The sequence below is a fragment of the Kogia breviceps genome, chromosome 1, assembly GCF_026419965.1.
Source record: "Kogia breviceps isolate mKogBre1 chromosome 1, mKogBre1 haplotype 1, whole genome shotgun sequence".
Taxonomy (NCBI): domain Eukaryota; kingdom Metazoa; phylum Chordata; class Mammalia; order Artiodactyla; family Physeteridae; genus Kogia; species Kogia breviceps.
The window spans coordinates 198,281,168-198,304,933 of NC_081310.1; the positions used below are offsets into that span (position 1 = coordinate 198,281,168).

Genomic DNA, 23,766 nt, shown 5'->3' on the forward strand with positions numbered 1-23,766 from the left:
CTCGGGCCTGACTCTGGACAGGTACCCTCTGCTGCCCACCAGCACGGAGGAGACCCTGTGGGTCCACAAGGCACACTTAACTCGCTGCTCTCACGCATCTCCAGGCAGCAGGTAGAAGTTGGACGTTTCAAACTAACGCCTGTAACCTCAGGGGCCGCTTGGCAGTGCCGGCCACCGCGACTCAGGTCTCAAACCGCCGCTTGGTTCCTGGCTCCTGAGAGTAAATCGTATTTCTTCAAGTATCTGCCAACGCTTTTTCAAGAAGTTCCTTTGGACCGGGAGGGCAGGCAACCACTATATGCTGGGCGGTGAAGTTAGGGATACTTCATTTGGACCAGGGGCAGCTCCTCTTCTGCGTGGACGCATCTGAGCCATAGATTTAAGCTGGATCAATTAACATGACAGATAGAGCTGCTGAGTGGCCCAAGTGCCACCCACATGCCCCATTTCCTGAATCATCTTCCAGCTAGTGTGGCCTGGGACACCGTCTATCAGCAGAGTCCTGTGGCGGGGAGGGGCATCCAAGGAATTTTGCTTTCCTTGTGGAAAGGGACAGAATCTTCCGGAATGTTCTTCATGGAGGAGTCTGTCTCCATTTTCAGCAGAAGGAGGGATGCGGGTGGAGGTCTCTCAGGCTGGATCGGGGGCAGGGGGTGGTACCTCAGAGGCCTGTGTGGGGTGACCTGCAGCAAGTAGTCTTCTACTGTCCCCCCAGCTCGACCACAGAACACGATCGTGTGCCAGGCTGGTCTTGAGACCACCTAAAGTTACCTCCTGGTAAGTGCGGACCTCATAGGGATTCTAGCTGTTTCCACAACTTACGGAGGAAGTTCTGAACAGATCTGCCTCAAGGTAACTCACATTCCTTTGGGCCAGGACCTGTCCCCGGAGTGTAGGCGGAGGACCGGGTTCATGCATCTTAGACACTCCCAGTGTGAGGGGCAGAGAGCCGGGTCCAGGGCTCCAGAGACACACGACTCCCTCTGCAAAACCCCCATGGGGAACTCTAAGCAAATGAGGCCTCCGGGGATGGTCGAAATGATGAAACATGTCCTTTTTAATGTTGATTTTAAATCAGCATCCTTGTAACTTCTACCCACAGGGCCCACCTCTGTTCTCCCGCCCCGGGAACTAAGGATGGTTTTCACGTTTTTTTTTTTTTTTTGTGGTATGCGGGCCTCTCACTGTTGTGGCCTCTCCCGTTGCGGAGCACAGGCTCCGGACGCGCAGGCTCAGCGGCCGTGGCTCACGGGCCCAGCCGCTCCGCGGCATGTGGGATCTTCCCGGACCAGGGCACGAACCCGTGTCTCCTGCATCGGCAGGCGGATTCTCAACCACTGCGCCACCAGGGAAGCCCGGTTTTCACGTTTTTTAAGTGGTTGGAAGAAAAACAAAAGAAGAATATTTCATGGGACGTAAAAATTATAAAAAGATCAAATTTCAGTGTCATCGATACTGCTTCATTGGTACAGAGCCATGCTCACGAACTGTTGGGCCTCCATAACAAAACGCCACAGATGGGGTGGGGGGAGGGACTTCAATAACAGACACTTCTCTCAAAGTTCTAGAGGGTGGAAGTCCGAGATCCAGGTGCCGGCAGATTCAGGGTGTGAGAGCCCTCTCTTCCTGGCTTGAGGATGGCCACCTTCTCCCTGTGTCCTCACAGGCAGAGAACGAGCTTGCTCTGGTCTCTTCCTCTTCTTATAAAGGCACCACCCCATCATGGGACCCCACCCTCAGGACCTCATCTAAACCCAGTCACCTCCCCAAGGCAAACGGCATCCCACTGGGAGTCAGGGCTTCAACATATGAATTTTGGGGGACACAAACATTCGGGCCAGAACCCTTCTTCACGTATCGGCCACGACTGCTTTCACGCCACGTGGCAGCACTGAGGACTTGGGATAGAGGCTGCACTGCCTGCAAGGCTAAAACAATTATTTGACGTTTTGTAGAAAAGGTTTGCGGATCCCTGTTCTAGGAGTTCCACCTCGGCCTCCAGAAGGCCACACCTCCCTCGTGGAGCAACAGGGGCTCCAGGCACCCTTTGCACACGGCCTTTGGAGCCGCAGACCTCTGCTGCTGGACCCCCCCTCTGCCCCCGTGAGCCCACACCTGTTTCCTGGGCGCAAGTCTGGGCCGTTACCTCTCTTCGAGTGGTGCCTCAGTTAAGTGAGGTCGCTGCACGAAGCGCTCTGCCTGGGTCCCATGCTCACCCCTGGTCTCTGACATTCTGTTCATCTCCCGCTTTCAGGTGTAGCTTGCGTGCTTTGGTGACTTTCAAGCCAACCCTGGGAGTCTGTTGAGAGTTTTCAGCACATGAGATCAACCCCCTCTCCGGGGACTGGACCGTAATCCAGTTGAACAATGGATAGCCGGAAGCAGACCCATCTCAAAGGCGGCGTGATTTGTAACATTTTGCGGCCCCGTTCTAAAGGGGCTGGGGAGGGAGGGGGCAAATGCGGGAGGTGTATTTGTCAACGCTGGTGCCTGGAGGGGCCACACGTCACATTCCGGGGGGATTCACCATTGGTGGGCGCTCAGCTCCGCGTCCTGCCGTCCCCACCCTGGTCACCCTGGTCACGTCATGGGTGAGGGGTCTCCCGGAGCCTTCGGAGAAATGCAAACCTTCACGGTTGAAAAGCTCCTTGTGGTTTTTCTTCCCTGGGGCACACCTCCCGGGTGACATGTTATGCAAATTTTCCAAGTGTTCCAGACAGGCCACGTGCAAAAGCCTAATCAAATTCACAGCGTGGCTCCACGGTCTGTCCAAAGGATCCTCTCTCTCTCTCTCTCTCTCTCTCTCTCTCTCTCTCTCTCTCTCTCTCTCTCTCTCTCTCTCTCTCTCTCTCTCTCGCAGGGGTGTGGAGGGCTCCACAGTGACTCATGGAAGCTGGGTGGCCCTGAGGACATCGCAGGAAAGGGGACCCCCAAGAGGTGCTTCTCTACCCTGCCCAGGGGGGGTCTCACCTGCTCCTCCCCCTCCGATGTCTGGGGAACAGAGCAGGGAGGGTGGCCCGCGGGTGGGGCCCGGGGGTTGCCTGCGGCTGTTAACCTGCGGGGTCTGAGGTTAATCACGTGACTCAAACATGCCTCCCCCAAAGATGTTGCCTACACAAGAGAAAGCTAGTTACTGCAGAATCTTACGATTATTAAAAAAAATCTCTAAAGCCCCGCATCAACATCAGCAAACCAAAACACCACCAAACAACCGCCCCCCCGCATCACTGGTAGATGTCTTTTGATGGATAGGATACCTCCCTAGGATCCTGGAGCACCTGATGAAAGATATCTCTGTGGGGGGGGCTGCAAACCTCTGGTGGGTGCAGCCAAGGGACGGGGGTGGGTATTTGGTCTTTGTGAGTCTCTGCCATGCGAAAACAGCCAGAGACAATTTGTGAATGAAAGGGTGTGGCTGTGTTCCAATAAAACTCTGTTGACAAACACAGGTCGTGGGCTGGATTTGGCCCTCGGGCCATAGCTTGCAGAACTTTGATCTCTGACATTAAAAGAAGGTGACATCCACTGAAATTAAGACAGAAATGTGGATACTTATGCTGTCCACAGCACTCACAGCTCTGCTCTGTCCTTTCGTGGGGACACTCTGGTCAGGAAGGGGACCCCTTCAGGTCCAAGATAACTCCCATGCTGCCTGCTGGCTGAGCCCCTGACCCCGTTGCTCCGCACTGCACCGGGGTGCTGGGGAGGGAGAAGGCCCAGAGGTCCCATGTGCCCTGAGGCCTCATTAACCTGCTAGCAATTCTGATTTATCATTGGACCGCAGGCCTGATTAATCCGTTCCTAGTAAACATGTAAAGCCGCCCTCCCAGCCGCTTGCTGGGGACAGCTGGCCACGGTCGCCGGCTGCCTGCCGCCTCTGACGCCATACTATTTTTGGTTACTCTTTCTGTCTCATTTATTTTTGATTTGAGTTGCTCGTACAGACTGTATGTTCTCTTTCTTGCTCCTGCACTGAGATGAAATAAGCATCGTATTTTTAAACCCAGCTCGTGGTGCCTCAGTGCAGCACCTGGAAAGCGCCGTCCGAGGTCGGCCGCCTGCCCTCTTGCTGCGGCCCACAGCCCTGCCTCACTCTCTTGGACACGGTGACCCGTCCAGTCCTGGGGAGACGCTGGGCCTTCGGGCTCCTGCAATGACACTGGGCTTTCGATGGCTGCGGGTCCAGGACATCCGAGCGCCCTCTGAGTGGCATGGAGGAACGGGGCACCAGACGCCCACCTGAGCGCTACCCCTGGCCTCACCCCTGGCTGGGGACCAGTCCGAGCTGCTGGTGACTGAATGCGGAGGTGTGACGCGCTGGGATAAAGGCTTTCACGTGCACTCGCTCACTTAGCCTTCACCCCACACCCCGTGAAGTTGGCTCTGCTTATTACCGACCACTGGCGACGGCTGGGGAAACGGAGGCTCAGAGCGGTTCCGTCGGCCTGGCAGTGGCCCCCCCTGCAGCCCTGAGAGTCCCTCCTCTGAACCACAGCCCTGCGCTGCCACGGGCAGAGAGGGGCCAACCAAAGGCCTCCTCCCGACAGGGGTGAGACAACCGCGCTTTCCAGGATGAGACTGGCTGCGGTGGGTGGCTGGGGGTCTCCTTAGGAGACCAGCCACGACGCAGGTGCGAGGTGGGAAGGCCTGGGCCAGGGTGGGTGGCAGCTGCTGGAGCCGGGAGGTGGAGACCAGATGCCGGCCGGCGGGTGGATGTGGGGTGCTGGGGGAAGACGGGAGCACGGTGACCACCCCCCCCAGCTCCCGACATGGGGGAATTGGTGGGGGCAGCAGGTTGGAGGAGCCTGGAGCCCGGTGGCGGCTGCGTCCAGCCTGAGGGGCCTGTGGGACAGCCAGGTGGGGGGCTGGGGCCTTCCTCCGGGCTCCTCCCCTCTCTCCTGCCACAGAGCCTTGGCAGGTGCCATCCGTCTGCCTGGGACGCTCTTCCTTTGTGTCCCCGCTCAGATGTCCCTTCTCCAGAGAGGTCGTTCTGGAAAGCCCTCTCCAATGTCCTGTCCATCACAGCAGCACGTGCATTTCCCGCAGAGCTTGTACCCCAACCTGCGGTGACTCCACCCGGCCGTGCCCCTGACCAGACGGTGAGCTCAGAGGGCAGCCACTGGGTTGGTCTCATTCCCTGCGGAATCCCTCGTGCCGGGACGGGGCGATTGCTGAACGCACGCAGGCAGGTCACGCCTGCTCTGCGTGGCTCGCGTGTTCCTTGTTCCTGCAGTTCAGCACCTCCTCCACGGGGTTTCACGGTGGGAAAGTGCAGTGCGCAGAGGCCCAGGTCAGGATCTCAGGCTATCACTGGACCGACAGTCTCTACCAGGTCTGGAGTCCCCGACCAGGATGACCCCTGGTTTACAACACAAGGACAGAGCCAGGCATCTCAAGGGCACGTGGGCACGGGCGTAGAGCACATGTATGTGCATGTATGAACACGCACACACTCACACACCGCCTTCACCATCTCCATGACCTTCACCTCCATCACCTCTACCACCGCTAGCACCTCCACAACCTCCGCTTCTCTCACGCCCTCCACCTCCGCCCCAGGCTGGCCTCTCTTCCCCCGAGCGCAGCTGCTTTGGAGTCTTCCTCCCTGAACGACCCTCTGAGCTCCAGCTCTCACCTCCGTGCCCCCGAGGCCCAGGGCTGCACCGTCAGCGCCCCCGGCCTGAGCCCCGGGTTCGGACTCTCAGCTGCCTGTTGGCCCCACATCCACGTAGCTGTGTCCCTGGAACACTTCCTCTCTTGCCTGTCTCCACTGCCAGCCTCGGGCCGACCACCTGTCCAGAGTCCCATCCCTCTTTTGCCACCGCGGATCCATCAGGCCGTGCCTTTACTGGCTGCCCAGGGCCTCCAGCCTCAGGCCCAGTAGCTGGGCTTGGTCTGCAGAACCGTTCACAGCCAGGCCTGACTGCTTTTGCAGCCCGCTCCCTCTTTCCCGGCCCTGACTTCCCACACGCCCGCCCGCCTCTTGTCCCCTCCACCTGGCCTTGGGCACGCCCGCCCGCCTCGTTTCCCGCTCGCTCCTGTACCTGCGGCAGCCCCTGCCCCGCCCCGGGGCGCGTGCCGTGTCTCCCCCTCCGCTGGGGACGTCACCAACCTCAGGGTCCAATGCAGTGGATGCTTCCCCGTCCTGCACGCGTCACCCCACGCTATTTGCAGTGGTTCCCCCGCAGGGCGGCAATAGCGGGGAGGGTGTCGGCACTTTCCGTGACTAACACCTCTACCATCCAAATCTTCTGAACTACCCCGCTAAAGCTCTAAGAGGCAAAGAGCTGGGGCAGGTCCGCTCGACTCCAAAGCCAACACTCTTAACGCTCCCTCACGCCATTTTGTCCCAGGCTTCCATGATGATTTCTGGAGAAGAATGCTCCCTGCCGCTTTCTGGTTTAAATCTTTGACACTCGACTGCCAGCCCGGCCTCTGGCCACCCTCATCCCCAATAAAACCTCCCCCTCGTGCCTAAATCCAGCTGGGGGACGTGTGGGGCTGATGTCCCCCACCCCACCCCGGCTTTTCTACCTCTTTTATTCACCGGAGCAGGGACGAGGAAGGACTCATCAATTTGCCCTCAGAACGTGAATAACCCTGGACCAGGCATTGCACCCGTGAACAGGGGCTGGGGATGACAGGAGGGGGGGGGCAGGCAAAACACCCTCCAATTCCCAGAACACAAGCCGGTGGCTCATTCTGGAATCCCCAAGACAGGGAGTTTCAAAGTCTGTGTGTCCTGGTCACACCTGAGATAGTCCTCGAATCTAATATTTATCTACTTATTTTTCCAGTTATCTTTGAATCATGACAAGCAATGCTGGCTTTCCCTTCATTGCAGGAATGGCAAGTTTCCTATCAAAATAAGCTTATTTAAGAAAAAAGTTTAACCAGCTGAAAGAGAAATGCAAACTCTGAAACAGGTCTGGCTGTGTGCACATATGACTCAGAGCATCAGATGACAGGCCAAGGACTGGAGTGTGGAAATACTTGCCGCAGACAGAGAGACAGACAGGCAGAGATAGAGAGACAGAGGCACCTGAGTGCAGGAGGGAGAGTGCTTCCTGAAACCCACGGCCTCAGAGTCTCATCCCTAGAAAGCCCAGGAGAAGGCACGTAGACTCCACTGCGGAACCACAGTGCAAAAGTGAGTTCCAGGTCATCAAGCACTTCTTTCTTTTCTTTAAAACTAATTTTCCTCCCCTTCTGTGAAAGCACGTCAGAGTTCCTCCGATTACAGGAAGTTTATCAAGAGAATCTAGGGAGAGACCAGAATCCCGGCAGGATGGAGCAGTCCAGGCCAGCCCAGGAGAGCAGCTCCGATGAGGGTCTGGGTGGGGGGACGTGCCTCGGAAAGGGTGTGTGTGTGTATGCACGCACGCTGCCCCCCCCCCCAGGTGTGCATAGATGCACACGCACGCACGCACGCACGCACGCACAGGCCCACTCTAGCCATCGGCCAAGCAGCCCGAGGTCTGCTCCCGCCCAGGTTCCCAGGAGATGCTGGGGAAGGCCTCTCCTCCCTCAGGCCGGATGCTCCGCCCCAGGTCAGGCCAGAAGGGTGGCCTGAGCTTCCCGTGTGTGGGAGGACTTGCAAGCTCACGGCCCGCGTCCCAGGGGGTCGCAGGCCAGCCCCGGGTAGGGGGGTGGTGGCTAGAAGGACCTGCGAGCCATCTGGGCGGCCCAAACGTCCAGCCAGAGCGCATCTCAAGCACGACTCAGACAGTGTGTCCCACACCTTTGGGGGAGGCAGAGCGGCTGGGCCCGCCCCTACCTCCCCTGGGATGAAGGGCACCCAGGGGTGCTTTTGCTCTCCTCCCTCTGGGGCCTGGCTGTGCCCGCTTCCGGCCTCAGTGGATGCTCCCAGAGCCGTGGGCGGGGCTGTCTCCCTGGGAGGAGCCTCCGTGGAGGCTGGGGGTCAGGGGGCCGCACACAGCGCGAGAGCTGGCTGGGGGCGTGCTGTGGGACAGAGCTGTGTCGCCCACACGCCACCGCCCCAGCTCTCTTTTCACACCGAGAGCGTTTCTCGCCTGTTCTGGTATCTGGACCTTGTCCTTCAGAGGGGAGAGGTTCTTAAAGATAAAGAACAGCGGAACCAGAGCGACCTGTCCCCAGTGCTGACCACTGTCAGGGGGACAAGGGGGGCTTCCTGCTGCAGGATGCGGACTCGGCCTTTCCTGTCCTTCACGCCAAATAGAAGACAAGCTGCAGGTCTTAATGGCCCACCTCCAGGATTCCCTCCCCACTGGCGCCGGTGAGGGGGTCTGGGTGAGGCAGTGGCTCCTGGCCCCCCCAACTCACCAGCTCCCTGGGGGGCGGTCGTGCAATCCCAGAGGACCTCCAGGCAGCACCCACAGGCGGCACGGAGTCCAGGACACCCTGCGGTCAGCATGCCTGCGGCATCTCCAGCCCCTGGGCCGCAGCTGCAGTGCCGCGAGTACCTGGCTCGGGCGTCAGAGACAGAACCTCTGCATCCGCCCCTGAGCAGGATAACCAATGAGCCGAGGGACTGCGGGAGGGGGAGGGGAGGGGGAGGTCCGAGCACGCGCTTCCCCTCCCCCTTAAGTGGTCCTGGTTTTCCCCACTCCTTGGGGGGCATCCACGGTAAGAGGGACAGAGAAACGCCGCCTCTCCTCTCAGAGCCGGGCTGAGGTCTTTCGAGCTGAGCCACGGTGGGAAGAAAACACAGAATTTGGGGGGCCGGGGGCGGGGAGGAGGAAGCACCCCTTGCCAGTGATTAGGGCTGTGACCCCTGTGATGGTTCAAAGCCTGACTCAGCAGCTGACACAGGAGGGAGCAGAGACGGCCCAGCTCTCGGCAGATGGAGGGAGCAGCTCCGAGCTGCTTCCTTTGGCCCGGGCAGGGGGGTGGTTTAATCGCTTGCCCCCCAGGATGGGAGCAGGAGGGAGAGGCCGGCACCCTGGTGTCCCCAGACAGGCAGCCTCCCAGTCTGTCTCTCCAGTCCAAGTGGACACGTTGGCGCCCTCCTGTGCCACCAAGCAGTCCCGGGACACTCGGCGCTCCCCCAGGGCTGGGGGGGGTCTCTTCCTCTCTGGAGCCTCGGACCACCCGCATGCTGAGGGGCCCTGCAAGCAGAGGGTGCCGGGCAGGGAGGACTCGGGGAGCCGTGCGCGCTCCCACCTTGCCCGCTGCTACGAGTTCCTGCGGTAACACTGGGGGGCTGGTGCTGGGCCACGGGGACGGGGGCCACCTGCTTCTGGCCAGCCCCGTGCAGGGGCCTCTGGTCCCCGTGTCCAGCCAGGCCCCTCCCCTGTAGACGGCACGGCGCCTGGCACAGCACAAGGGTGACTGTCCGCAGCTGATCTCCCCCAAACGCCGCGTGATCGCACGCAGGGTGGTGCTGGACCCCCGGGCTCTACGGGGATTTCAGCGGTGACCCTTAGAAGAAGTTGAGGGACAGACCTCGGTGCCGTCTGCAGAGGGGATCAGGAGCCTGAGAAGAAGGTTGCTCGCCAGGCAGCGTGTCTGAGGGATACTGGGCCCCTAAAGGCCGTAGCACAAACCCGTCCCTCCCCGGGGGAGGCACAGGCTGGCATCCTGAAAACGGGGTCCTATCTGAGCACCTCCCATCTGCCCTCGATGGGACACGCTGCCCTGTCTCAGCTGCTCACCGTGTCACCCGCAGGTGAGCCCCATGAAGCCTCCCCAGGCTGCGGGGCCCACCTCTCTGAGGCCAGGAAGGGGGCTCTGCCCTCCAAGTACGCTGGCAGGTATGGCCGCGGTGACCCCATAGTGGATCCCGCTCCTCATTGCGGGCCCCGGCTCCGGGTGTAACTGCTGGCTTTCCAGAGAGGGGATCCAACTCGACCCAGCTCGACCCCAGGTCCACACCCCACACTCCCACTCTTACCCCTTAGCCAGTAACACCCGACACGCAGTCCCTGCCAAGGGGAAAGAATCAGCAGACCCGAAAGAAAAGCCACAGGGGCTTCTGGAGGGGGCCCTGGGGGTGGTGGTGGGGAAGCAATGGCAGAAACCTGCTGTGGTGGCTCAAATTGTGTCCCCCGCCCCGCAAATATGTGTCAGCGTCCCGATCCCTGGTATTGGTGAACCAGACCCTACGAGGCAAAAGGGTCTTTGCAGATGTAATTAAGGTCAGGTCATCCTGGATTCGGGTGGACCCTACAGCCAATGACAGGTTTCCCTAAAAGACAAGACACAGATGCAGGGAAGCACGCATAGTGACGGAGGCAGAGGTTGGGGTGATGTGTCTCCCTTTGCTGCAGGGGCCTGTGTCCCCAGCCCTGGGTCAGTTCCACACCTTGAGGGGAGGGGCAGTTTGCAGGGAAATTTCTGCAGCCCTCCTCGCATTAGCATTTGTGAACAGGCTCCTGGGGCCCTCCCCGCTCTCCAGGGGACTGTAAGAATAAATAACAAATGATTTCAAAGGGGATTACCTGCTGGCACCACATGACAGAGGCATGAAAGATTAATATCTTGCCCATGCAGCACTACACTAGCAACTGGAAAGCCAGCTTTACTCCACCTCATCCATTAAAGGCTCTGCTGGATTAAAAGAGATGCAAAAGAAAGCCATCAGGCACTGGGCCTTTGCAATCATATAATTATAACAGGGGAAAAAAACAACCGCGTTTTTAAATGAAAATCCTCATCGCAGGTGAGGTTGCAAAGAAGCTACTCCAGTGAGACGTTGCTGCTTCGGGGATGTGTGGTACCATCTTTTGGGAAAGTAATTGGGCAATAAAGATCCATGGCTTGGGATCCAGAAATCCTACTTATATAAATGTAACCTAACCGTCCAAGAGAGTAAATAAACTCAGATGCACACCCGTGTTCAAGACAGCATTATTGGGAAGGGTGAAAAGATGCTAGATCCCTAAGGAGACGGCGTTTCAGCGAATTTCAGGGAAAAACAACAGGATATAACTGGGTCACTCGCAGTGATGTCTCCCTGTTTGGGAAAGTGCTCGGGCAGTGATGTGAGTGGGGGAAGAGGGGAGCCCCACGATCCTGCAGGCGGGAGGGGAAAGCATACAGGAGAGTGGGGAGGGGTCCCGCCTCCCCACCGCGCACTCTTCCTGCCTCAGGCTCAGCGACCCCCTTCTGGTGGGAGCGTCTGCATACATGAGGCAGGGAAACAGAATCCAGGGGGGCTCTGCCAGCACTGAGCTGAGCGCCGGGCTGGACCTTTACGCGGTTTCCTCTTACCGGGAATCCTGGCGACCCCAGCCCAGGGGCGAGGCCAAGTTTGAGTATCCATCCGATTAACAAGGCGATACGGGGGCCCAGGGTCCCCTGCTGGCTGTGTGACCCGAGGTCAAGCATGGAAGCTGTTCTCACCCATGAAGCCCCTACTCCTGCGGTGGCTGGAGGGTTAAGAGTGAATGCCTGTAAGGTTTAAGCAAGAGCCTGACAGAGCAGATCCCACAGCACCAGCATCACCAGCACCCTCACCATTACCACCAGCATCGTAGGAACTGCCTGCCTCCTTCCTGCAGCGGGGCAAAGCCTCCTTCCTGGAGGTCCCCAGCTCCCGTGGAAACCTGCTCACGGGACCATGGCCTTCTCTGCCTGCTGCTTGGGACCACTCAGCCTGGACGCCCTGGGACTCCTTCTGCAGTTAGAAGGAATTCACTTCGCATCATTAAGTGCCTCTGCTACAAACACACGAGCGCGGCTGCCGGGCACTGAGCGTGCAGTCTGTTCGGGGAGGCTGCCGGGCTGCAGGACACAGCCCATCTGTCCAGATGCCAAGTGGCTGGGAGCCTGTGGCCGCCGGCCTACGACGCCAGCCCCTGCACCGGAGCTGCCTCAGCACACGGGCTCTGAGCCCCGGCTCTGTCTCGCCCTCGGCTGCAGGAGTGCATCCTCGCTGACGGCCACCTTGGGCTGGGCGCCAGGCCCCGGAGGTCGCGGCTGCTCTGCCCTCCCTGGGGCATTGCCTGTTGTTCAGGGTGTGGCAGGATTGTGCCCTGGGGATAAGATACCCTGCGGAGAATCCATCAGTGGGGTGGCCAGCCTGGGGGCGAGGGAATCGGGGAGCCCACGGCGGGGAGGGCCACTGCCTGCTTCCAGGGAGCCCAGGCTTGTTCCCACGGCTTCAGCTCAAGGATCCAAAGCTCACCAGATAGCTCCTGCAAGCAGGGCCTCTGAAGGTTCCTGGGGTGGACGAGTGGACAGAAGGGGGGGGGGCGGGAGACCTGTCGTGCCTGCGGGCAGCACCAGGGCCAGCGCTAGGACTGCATTCCTGGAGTGAAGCCTCACGAAGAACGGGCGAGTGGAGGATTGTCAGGACGGTAGCATCACCTCTCCGCAGCTCCGAGCCCTTGACATCAATGCTGTGAGGGGATGGGAGGCAAGGGCAGCCTTGCGACGGCGCTGGCTCAAAGGGCCACGGGCTCTCGGAAGCTGGGGAAATCAGCCTGGGTCCGGCTGGTGCTCCTCGGGCCCAAAGGGAGGGTGACAGGCCTAGTGGTCCTGCCTCTGCACCAGCAATATTCACCCACATGTCCAGGGAAATGAGCACCGCTCTGGAGGACCGAGCACGGGCCGTCTGGCTTAGGAAGCGGGGAGGCCTGGGTTGGGGGATGCGGAAGCACCCTGAAAATGGTCTGATGTGCGGAGGAGGTCCCAGGGGGGATTTGGCACGAGGTTTGGTTCTTGGCCAGGGGCTTCCCTTCTCTGATCATCCCGAGTCAGGTGGCGGCCACTAGTCTGTGGGCCGGGGTCCCCCATCCCTTCCCGGCTCTGCAGAGGGCGGCTCCAACTTGCAGGGGTGGGTGGGGTGGGCCTTACATGAGCTCTTTCCTACCCTGTTCTGCCTTCTGGGGGGGTCCGTCGTTCCTGATCGTTGCTGAGAGCCTGCTTCTGTCACGTGCCTGCCCAAGGGCTGAGCCGGGGGTACAGAGGTGACGGGACAGACACACCCCTTCCTCATGGGGCACACGCTCTAGGAGGGACCGGATGTCAGTAGCAAAGACCACCCTGGAGTGTTGCTCAGAGAGACCTACGGGGCGCTGGTGAGGGCCGCTCAGGGGCTGAACACAGGCTGGCAGTCAGAGAGCTGCACGGTGGCCCCAAGCTGTCAGCAAGTATGATTCCTCCCCGAGCCCCAGTTTCCCTCTCCTTAAAACAAACCGGCTGGACCACGTGCGTCAAAGAGTAAGAAGGCTGAAGGGACCTTCCTGAGGGCTGCTGGCTGGAGGAGCCCAGGGGGCCCCAGCCCCACGGTAATAAATGGAATAAAGCCCCATAATACTTCAAATGCCCGCTGGCTTGGGGGCTCCTTTAGAGAGCAGGGGTTCTGCCTGAGCCTGGGAGCAAGTGCCCTCTCGTCCCCTCAGGGGGTTGGGGAAGGGTCCCCTGAGCTGTGCCCTCTCCCCCGGAACCGGGGCCCTTTTCGTTTTCAGAGCTTTGGGTGACTGTCTGGGGCTGCACCCGCCTCCGCCTCGCCTGCTGCTAGCAAAGGCTGCTACCCAGGGGCCCACGTGGCTGTACCATGAGTCCCCACCATGGCCTCAGCACCCAAGCATCCCAGCAGGTGGCTGGGGGCCTCCAGCAGTTCCCCACGGTTACCGTGGTTACCAGGCTGCGGGAAGGTGGGGAGCACCCCTGTCCCCCACATCCCTCTCAGTGGTACCCCAGGGGGCTTTGTCAGAACCTTCCAGCCCTGGGTGAGGCAGGGACCGAGGGCCCAGCTGGGCACACAGGCTTCGCGTGTGTTTTGGGGGGAGCTGTGGTAATCACGGTAGCTGGAGCGGCTCAGGGCTCCCGAGGGAACCACGGGCACAGGACAGGGCTGGGGGCCTTGAGGGACCTGGCCAGCTTCTTTTCCCCCATTCGGGATGCATGACCCAGCTTAGGCCCACAGATGAGCCTCATCTGTCCCTCTGCTCTTGCCAAGGGCATGGGATGCCTGGAACAGGCATTGCAGATCCCAACAAAACGTCGTCCCCTCTCTGCAGGGGCACGGGTGCTGTGACTCCCAGCGGCAGGGGATGCCTCCCCGTTTACACCCTCCTGTGTCCTGCTCAGGATACATCTTTCTTCTAAAGATGAGCGGCCCCGAAGATCTTTCCTCACTTAGCCCGGCGTCCCTCCCCTGAGGTCCCCCCAATACCCCAGGCCATCTCTCACCTGCTGGCACAGCTCTCCCTGCCCAGAAGACCGCCCTGTCCTTTCTCCCTCTGTCACCCAACACAGAGCCACACCGGCTCCAGCCCCGCCTCCTCCCTTCCTGACCACGTGGGGCGCACACTGCCCCGTCCTGCCTGCTGGGCCTGCAGACACCTCCGTTGTGGCCCGAGTGGCCCCTCCGTGGGCTGCAGCCCGTGTCTCCTCCCCCACAGACTGTGGGCCCTGAGGGCAGCGGCCTCATCTACGCCCCTGCTTCGCGGGTCAGTGAAGGAAGGGGTGACGTGCAGCACGGCCGCGACTGCACAAAGCCAGAGCAGGGGCACGGTCGCTCCTGCCATCAACCGCCGTCCCTTGAGTGGCGACATCAGGCGCAGGGTGGCCGATGAGTCTCATCTGAACAGGCTCTTTATTTAGGACGTGGGTCCACATTTACCCACAGGAGCTGCCCCGCGAGCCGTCAGAGGCCTTTCCCAAACCCGTCCTTCGGGATGAAGAGGGAGCACGGCAGCATCCCCGGCAGCACCCCTGGAGCCTCTGATGTGTCCTGGGCAGGACATGGGCGGGTATAAGTGGGGAGGCGTCCCCAGCGCCCGTGCCCCTGCAGAAAGGGAGCGACGTTTTGTTGGGATCTGCAATGCCTGTTCCAGGCATCCCGTGTCCTTGGCAAGAGCAGAGGGACAGAGATGGCTCCGGGCAGCCTAAGCTGGGTGACAAAAAACCTTCTCCTCAGTGAGAGGCAAAGGCAACGCTCCCCAGGGGGGGAGGGAGTCACTGAGCAGAGGTGGGGGCTCACGAGAGGGGGAGGGGAGATGCCACAGGTTCAGTCCCAAGTGACAGGCTGGCTCCCGGGAGGGATGTGCCCACTTCCGTCACACGGGGCAGGCGCTCAGAGAGTCAGCATCCTGACCAAACCCCCTGCCAGGAGCACTGGGGCACCACTAGCACCGTCATCTCCCCACCCCCGGCAGGATTAAAGCTCGATTCGGGATTCGAAGCTGACAAAAGCGTAGCAGGTCGCCCAGTAGAACCAGGGCTTCCTACGTTCCACGGTGTTGAAGCAGCCCCGGGAAGGCTTTGGCTCATCAGAGCTTCCGATGATCAAGGCGCGTTTCCTCGGGCGCTGCTTTAAGAAGTGGAAATGGGAAAGTTTATGACAAACTGGGGACTGTTTCTCAAAGTGTAGCCTTGGAACCCTGGGCCGGTGGCTGCTGAGCTGCACCAGGACCCACAGGGACTCTTTTCAGGCACTGCCCCCTGTGACCCCGATGTGTGCCCCAGGGCTCAGGACGGCCTGGCGCCACCGGGGCCACCGCAGCCTCCGCGCTCTTATCCTCTGCGGTTGCATCGTATGCAGAGCCGTCCATGAAGCTGGAAGGATGGGCCCCGCAGTTCACAGGTGACCCCAGAAATGTCCCCATTAGGGCAGGACACAGAATCACGCACCGTGGAGACTGAGGGTGCGGCCGACGGACCCGGTTCACCAGAAAAGTGACTTTTCTTCCCACCGACCTGCTGACCCCGTGAGCGCGCCCCCTCTCGCCTCCCTTCCTTCTTTCACTGTCACTTTTCTCAAGAGCCCTCTAGGCAGCAGAATGCAAGGGTCAGGAGGGCGGGCGTTGGCGCCCAACAGCCGGGGTTCCGATCTTGACTCCTTGTTAGTGCTCTGTGACCTGAGGATATAGTCACCTCGGCTTTCAGTGCCTATTTCTGCGCCAGTAAAACACGACAACGGCAGCTCCTCGAATTGAAAGAGTGGACACAGAACAGGGCAAAGATGTGGCACGTGCACCTGTTATGGGGCGGGGGCAGCTCTGTCGCCTCCCCTCTTGGCAGGGACTGTGGCCCCAGCAGCGTGGGGCCCGCCTGATGCAGCGGACACCTGCCCCCGCCTTCTATCTCCCTCTCTGACTGGCCTCCAGGATAACCCGGGGTTTCCTCCTGCCTTGACCTTCACCTTCCCTCCCAAACCCTGCACTCACGGCCACTCCCTGGGCTCCGTCTTCTGCCCCCTTTACTCTCGGCCCCACCTCCTGGGTGACCTTGTCCACTGCCAAGGCTGTGACTGGTGGGGAGGGGTGGCAGTCACCTCTGGTTTGAACCCCGTTTGAAGCCATGGCTGTCCCTCTCGATGCCCACAGCCATGACTGGCCGAGGCAAAGACCTTGGACCCAACGAGGCAGTGTCAGCAGGATGTAGCCCGAGCAGACCCAGCGATGAAAAGGGGACCCCCTACCACCCGCATTCTATTGCGGCTCCACAGCAGCTTCGCCGTGATGCTCTCCTGCCGACTCACTCTATTCACGCGCTCGAGACCTATCTCCGGAGTCCCACTCTGTGCGCAATGCGGGGCGTACAGCAGCACACAACACAGAGAACAGTCTCTCTCCAGGACGACACGCGATCTCCCCTGCCATCACCTCACCCCGCACTGCAGACACATCTGCCTCCTTCATGCCGGCGTGGACATGCCACCGCTGGCCGCAGGGGAGCCAGGGGTCCGACGGCTGGCCTCCCAGATCCCAGTTCCCCCTCCCCCTCAACGACCCCCATATTTCTGTCCCACCTGTGCTCCCCCTGGGCCTCGGCCACTGTCCAACCCCCTGGTCCTCCGTCCGGGGCCTGGCCCATGCAGGGCTCTCCCCAGACAGTCCTTTCCTAGTTTTGCTATCACAACCCTGCCTTCTTTCAGGGTCTGGGTCAAGTAGCAACCCCACCTGTCCCCCATCTCTCTTCTATCAGCAGAGGCTTTTCTTTTTTTTTTTTTTTTTGCGGTATGCGGGCCTCTCACTGTTGTGGCCTCTCCCGTTGCGGAGCACAGGCTCCGGACGCACAGGCTCAGCGGCCATGGCTCACGGGCCCAGCTGCTCCGCGGCATGTGGGATCCTCCCGGACCAGGGCACGAACCCGTGTCCCCTGCATCGGCAGGCGGACTCTCAACCACTGCGCCACCAGGGGAGCCCGGCAGAGGCTTTTCTGATGGTTCCTGGTCTGTGGTTAGGTTAGGTGGGTCTTCCTCACCCTTGGCCTTTCAAATGTCTGCTGCAGAGGCTTTCCCAGCCGGCGGTATTTACAGGTTTTAAACAATGTTTAAATTCGAATTTACTTTTTAATGCGTGGATTCGTTAGAATTTCCTTGTGCTAGTTATTTCTGAGTCTCCTCCATCCAGAAGGGGCGGGAAGGGCGCTGTTTCCAGAGAGACCCTGCCACCGCAGAGCACTCGGGAAGGCAAGGTTCCCAGGCAGAATTCTAGCTCCTTCTGTCCTGGGCTGTATTTGACAGCTTGTGGACACCAGGTTGCAGTTCACTCTGAGAGATCACAAAGCTGCTGAAGGAAGAATAATGGAAACGTGCTGTGCTGCGGAGGGTGGGCGTGCTCGGGGTGGGCCTCCGCAGCCCCCAGGGCTACTGTACAGGGGGGTAGGCGGGCAGACGGGTGCCCCGCAGGCTTGCGCACCCGGCCCTCCAGGAGGCCTGGGCTTGGTAGGACGGGGCAAGCCGTGTCCCTCCACTCACTGGGAGGCCTTGATCCGCAGAGATAGCAACAGGCTCTCCCCCTTGTTCCTCCACGAAAGCCACCAGCTGGGCTCTCCCAGGCTGTTCCCCAGGAGTCCCCAGCCTCTCTGAGGAGCCCCACGTGGGCTCATGAAATGACTCAGAAGGGAACCTGAGTCACTTTGCTTGAGCTTTCCCGGGGGCCACCGGGGCTCCAGGTAGAGCGAAGGTTTGCGCTCAGTCTATAACTGGACACAGAGGCTGGGAAGCTGACGGAGTGCCTGCCCTGTGCCAGGGACTGTCCGTATGCCTCTACTTGCCTCATTTCACCAATCGCGAAAAAGGGAGACACAAGCACAGGGCCAAGCGGCTGGGAGAGTAAGAACTGGACATTCAGAGAGCTAGTTCTCCACTGGGGGCCATGGGCCAAGACCCCAGACAGAGGGCCCTGCGGACAAGACCCAGTGTCTACGGGACCCAAGAAGTCGCTCGCTTACTGGGGAAACTAGCCCGACGACGAACGGTTCGCTGGTTTGTTTTGAACCCAGTGCAGGGATCTGAGAAGGAGAAACATACACGTGGCTTTCAACTGTTGAGTTGATTGATGGATCTCAGCCACTCAGCAGCTGGGGCTCAAGATCAAGATCACGTTAGGTGGGGAAAACCCCCTAAGAGGGCTCAAGATGCTGGTGCGGAAAAGTTCCCTACCGGGTCTGCAGCACAGGTGTGAAGCTGAGGGAGACACCTCCAGCCCATCTCCGCTTTTCCCCCTTTCCCGGTCCTATTCAATCTGTACCCCGTGTGGCATTAAGACAGTCAGCTCTGCAAGAGCCTGTGCGCTGGAGCTAGAGGGGAGAGAGGTTGACTGCAAGGAGGAAGTTCAAGGCAGGCGGGTGCCAGGGATGTGGGTGAAATAGGATGAGGGACACATATAAGCCCGTGGACACCGGGTCTCCAGGGCTAACCACCTGGCCACTCGGCGGAGCAGGGGGTGACCTCCTGAGACCCTGTCCTCTGTGCTATGAGTTAGAAAGTGTGCGGGTGCAACGGCACACTTCAGCTGGGGGGGCCGGGCCCAGAGTGCATCCCTCAGTGTAGAGGGAGAGGAAGGCTAGCCCCGTTTGAGCCCCGCGGGATGTGGCAAAGGGTAAGAAGACCCAGCAGCTGCTCACGTCTGCTAGGGCAGGGAGACTCATGTTCTCGCCAAGCCCAGGCCGGATAGAGAGCCTGGAGGGCCCCTCCACGCCCCCCCCCCCCCAAGTGACCCAATGACCCGTCGGGTGATGTCCCCACCTGGCCCCTGGTGTGTTTTCTCCTGGGGAGGCCCTGTCCCTTTTTCTCCTCTGTACTGGCTGAGGCAAGGACCACATCTCCTCAGAGCCACCCCAAAGAAAGGGGGGACATGCTGTGGGTGGAGGGCTGAGCGTGCTGGCCTTCCCATCATGAGAAAGGCAGCTTCCACGTCTCTTGGGAGCTGGGATTGAACCTGACCCTCCTGCACATTGGAGGAGACGCATCTCTGGGGGGGGAAGGATTTCCGGCACTTGCTGATGGGCTGCAGGGGGCCCGGCGCAGTGGGAACAGAATCCAGGCGGCCGGGTCCGTCTCACCAGCGCTCTGCGCCTGCCTCCCAGCCGGGCTCAGCAGCCTCCCTCGCACGGGTGTTCAGGGTTATTTACAAGGACCCGCAGCGAAGCAAGGTCAAGGCACAGAGTCCCTTCTTGCCTTTCATCTCACCCGGCGGCTCGGCCCCTTGCCATCTCTTTGATGATATCTTTGGAACCACAGGGCCCTGGCTCTGGGGAACTGCCAGGCGGGGCAGGATGCTGTCACCGAGAACTCTCCGTGGTCGGTAGCATCTCCCACTCCTGACACCCCAGTGACTCAGACGCACCCGGGGTGCTGTTTCCTCCACGTGTGTCAGCACCATCTCACAAGTGCGTCCTGAAGGGCGGCTAGAGCCGGTGGTGGGCATGTCCACGGGGTGCTGGTTTCCTCCAAGGGCAGAACCAAGGAAGCGACCCGGCTCAGACTGGCGGGAGGTACGGGGCCTGGCGCGGCTCACCTCTGAGTGACCTTGGAGAGGTCTCTGACTTTGCCAAGGCTTCCGTTGCGTCCTCCAAAGGGGAAGATGCCCAACCCCTTGAGGCTCCAGCGTGCTCGCCTCTATGAGGCGGGACCCCTGGCTGCGGAAAGGGGAGAGGAGGGGTCTCCGGCCCTGGACGCCTTCAGACACGGTCCTCCCTGCATGCTGCCTCCAGTGCCAATGTTCTGCTTATCGTTCAGGGACTCCGGGAACCTGCTCTGGCTCTGGGACCTTTGGTGAAGCGAAGGTCAAGGAGAAGTGAAGGTCAAGGACTAGATACACGCTCCTTCTAGCCAGAGTCCTGGGAAGCCACACACGTTGGTTCCCCTGGGTTCCAGCAGTGGAGGAGGCCTTCCTTCGCCACACGCCTGCTGCCCGGTCGCCATGGGCCCGTCACCAACAAACAGGAAAGCCGAGAGGAGGGCCCCTCCCTTACCGGAAACTGTCAAACCAAAACTTGTGCCACTGACTTCCTCCTGGATCATTTGGGGTTTAGAAGATCATCGAAAAAGGAAAGAAAGGCAGCCCTGTGGTGTGAAGCTGAAGCTCCTCAACCTGCCCCACCCCAGAGCTTGCTCACCCCTCCATCCCCCAGAGACGAGCAGTAGTGTCCCTCTTGCCACACCTCCCGTGCGCAACTGCTTTCACGCCCATTCCTTCCCGTCCAGGCGCCACATCCAGACCCAAAAGGTTTGAGCACGGGACCCAGTTTCGCACCGTTCGTGACCCTCCCTCCCCCTGTGCCCTTGTTCGGTCCCCACACTGTCTGTCCACTGGCACAGCACAAAGAGGCACAAAGAACGGGACCTCGGTTTTGTAGGGGAGCCTCCAGCGGGCTGCTTTCGAGGTAGGAGGGTGCTGCAGCCTGAACACCCTCAGGGTCATTGAGGCTGGTGGGTGGGGCTTGGAGAGTGTCCCTGATGGACAGGACCCAGGGAGCCAATGCCCTCTGGGCCCCCGTTGTGATAGCACAGGGGAAGGACCCCAAGAACCACACACAAGCCTGCGGTCTGCAGGTCGATGCAAACGCCGAGCAACAATCAGGAGGGCAGGTGCAACTCTCCACACTCAGGTCCCCAAACCCTGTAATGTGGGGCCTGAATGCAGTTTTGTTTGCAGAGCAGGAGCTTGCTCTTGGCATTGGAAGGCGGAAGGCAGGCGTTTGTGAGGGGGGAGGAGAAGTTGCAGAGAAAGAAGAAATCCTGAAACGACAGGTAGTGGGACAGCTGTGGCCTGAACTCGGTGTTCTTGCTCCTAGGATGTGGATGTATTAATTTCCATAAATGCTAATAGCTCATTTCCCCAAGAGCTATTACTTATGTCATCTCCCCTTGGATGCATTTCAACACAGGGCAGACAGGTGAAAGAGAAGAAAGGGCAGCTCCCACTGGTGAGTTCCCATTCCCCAACCCTGTCCCCACCAGGCAGCTCAGGACTGTTCCCTAAGGTGGCCCCTCTAACTGCAGGGTCAAGATCCCCCTGCCTACGGCCCCACAACCAGGTCCCTATCATGCCCAGGAGGCAAAGAAAGTTTCCAAACCCAAAAATGCTGAATCACAAAGTAAGCTGAGTAGGAAAGTGGGGGTGGGGTGGGAAGGGAGCCGGTGGCTAGGGAGGAAGGCAGGAAAGGGTGCTCAGGCGCCTCTCACCTGGAGCCCCCCCAGGCCGCTCTAGACAAAGCATAGACCCTAAAGGAGCCCCCGGACAAATGCCAGGAGGAGCAGAGCCAGGGTAGGCTGCCTGGGTGGGAGGGTGGGCAGGTGGGCAGGTACAGGACCGCTACTGCAGCAGGAAGCGGTGCAGCAGCTGGGTCTCTGTGTCCTGCGTCCTGCAGGAGCAGCAGGTAGGGGAGGTGGGCAGAGAAGAGGAGCTGAAGAGGGGGCAGGGGTATCGGGACCGGGGTGGGGTGGGGTGTGTAGGCAGCCAGATGAACTGGTGCAGGAGGGGAATGCCAAGGGCCTGGGGAGCAAGGCAAGGTGCAGAGAGGGCGCCCACGGGGAGCGATGTAGCGATTGGGAGCAGAAGGGGTGGGAAGGTGGGGCCGGGGACCTCGAAGGAAAGGCAGGATGAGCCTTCAGGAGCAACAAGGAGAGATGGGGAGGGCCGAGACCAGCAGCGCTCCGATGGGGCTGCGCTGAAAGGGCGATGGGGGAGGGGGAGGCGAGGCTGCGGGAAAAGGAGGGGGCAGAGACGGGACGAGGGGAAGGATGAAGTTTGGGGCAGGGGTCGGGGATGGGAGCTAAAAGGTCGGGCGGATTGGCAGATAGGGCAGGCAAGGGAGGACAGGATGGGGGAAGGGAGATGATGGAGAAGGAGTCGAGCCGGCTGGAGAGGAGGTGAGGGCGGAGGCGGGCGCGGGGACGCGCTGGGGGAAAGGAGATGGAGAGTCAGCGCGGGCCTCGCGGATGCCCGCCGCCGCTCTCCCGGCGCACGGCCGTGTACTGCGCGGACGGCCAGGGTCTCCCCCTGCACTCACCTGGGGGCTCCAGCTCCGGATCCTCTGCCCCGCTCCGGATCTTCCTTCCCGCCCTGTCCCTGCGACTTTAGCGCCCCGGAATCCCACTAGCTCCACCGGGTTCCGCCCGCTGCATCTTCACCTCGTGGGACGCCCGGGGCCACGCCTTTTCCAGCTTCTCATTGGCTGGTATTCACGCCAGTCACATTCCTATTGGCAGAGGGATCGCCGACCATGCAAATCAGAACGGGCCCGCCGCCGCGCCTATTGGCTGGCGCTCCCGGAGCGGAGCCCCTGGACTTGGGCTCTGATTGGTCCCACGGCGCTGCTGACGCGAAAGTCGGGGTGCGGATTCCTGTCTTTCCGAGGCTCCTCGGGCGGGTGGCAGCGGGTCGGGTGCCCCTCGGCCGGTCCTCGGACCGCAAGGCCTGCGGCTCCGGTGGGCACCGGCCGGCCGCCGGGCCTCTGGATTCTTCCGAGGGGCACATCTCGAAAGCTTGGGGCTCGACGCCCCGGGGCGGGTGCGACCGCTGCAGGCCCGTCTCCTAGGTAACGCTGCCCGCCGCGGCCGGAACCACGTTGGCTGGCTCCGCGGGGGAGGTTGGACGCGGCCCAGAGGCGCGGGGGCCGCCGAGCGGGTCAGGGCCTCGGGCCCGGGGTGGGGGTGCTCCGTGCGTTTTCCCCGGGGCCCGGTGCCTGCGGGGCGCGGCGGCCGGGCGGGCGCGGGGTTGTGCCCGCGTCGGTCGCACCTCCTTCCCACCGCCGTGACACTTGGTGCGGCCGGGGCCGCAGGCTTCGGGGGCTTCTTGGTGCTCAACCTCAGTACTCTGCCCCTAGACCCTGCGCCCCCTTGCAGCCCTCCAGCTTAAGGCGAGCGCGGTGCCGCCGGCCTGGGCTGTGCTGAGACCGCGGCGTTGGCCCTCCCCTTTTCCCCGTCGGACCCCTGCCGGGGACCCCTGCTTTGCCTGTCCCCACCGGGTGCCTGTCCCCTGGCTGGCCCTGCCGACCCGTCCCAGCGCCGCCGCCCAGTGGAGGTCTGGAGACTCCCTGGCCCCCGCAGGAGGCCCTGCCTCGATAGCCCTGCCTGCCTACGGCTACGGCCTCCCCTGGAGCTGCTCCCACCTTCCCCTCCGCTGTCCAGCCCACCGACCTCCTGACCGCCTCCGAGCACCCCACCTGGGCCCTTCTCGAGACCCCAGTGCTCGGTCTCCTGCTCGCTCCTTCAGACTTAGAGGCCCCACCTTTGCATCTCTCGTCCATGCCTGTCTCCCTAGAAGACAGATGCCTTCTCAGACCCGGTGTTGCACTGTGTCACTTGGGTTGAAGCATACGAAGGAAGTCTGGCCTCCCAAGCTTGTGTAGTTGGAAAAGGTGTCCTTTAGCCGATTGTGGATAGTCGCCCCCACTTCCCGCCCAGGTCTTCTTCACAGCTCGCTACACCCTCCGGCCCTCTGACTTTCAGAGGTCACAGCCACCTCCTTTGTGTGCTAACTTGCATCCTGTCTTTCTGCCTCTTTCCAGATACATTCCTCGAGGTCGGTTTCTCCAGGGCCTGGCACGTGGTAGATACTCAAAGACTATTCCTTGAATGAGGAATTCCAGGCAGTGCTT

General features: G+C 60.8%; 2 protein-coding genes across 5 annotated transcripts in view; one reads left to right on the forward strand and one right to left on the reverse strand.

Annotated features, from left to right (window-relative positions):
* Window positions 1-22,317, reverse strand: part of KCNAB2 (potassium voltage-gated channel subfamily A regulatory beta subunit 2) — a 100,998-nt gene extending 78,681 nt beyond the window's left edge. The window contains exon 1 of one of the 3 annotated variants that reach the window (XM_059039606.2): window positions 22,177-22,317. The gene's annotated coding sequence lies outside the window, so the exon portion shown is untranslated. Of the gene's footprint in view, window positions 1-8,304; window positions 8,495-22,176 lie in introns of those variants that run through there. The other 2 variants (XM_067018684.1, XM_067018680.1) reach the window with 2 other exon arrangements.
* A 136-nt stretch (window positions 22,318-22,453) lies between these two features.
* NPHP4 (nephrocystin 4) overlaps window positions 22,454-23,766 on the forward strand; it is a 142,669-nt gene continuing 141,356 nt past the window's right edge. For both annotated transcript variants that reach the window (XM_067018657.1, XM_059039299.2), the window contains exon 1: window positions 22,454-22,704. The gene's annotated coding sequence lies outside the window, so the exon portion shown is untranslated. The remainder of the gene's footprint in view (window positions 22,705-23,766) is intronic.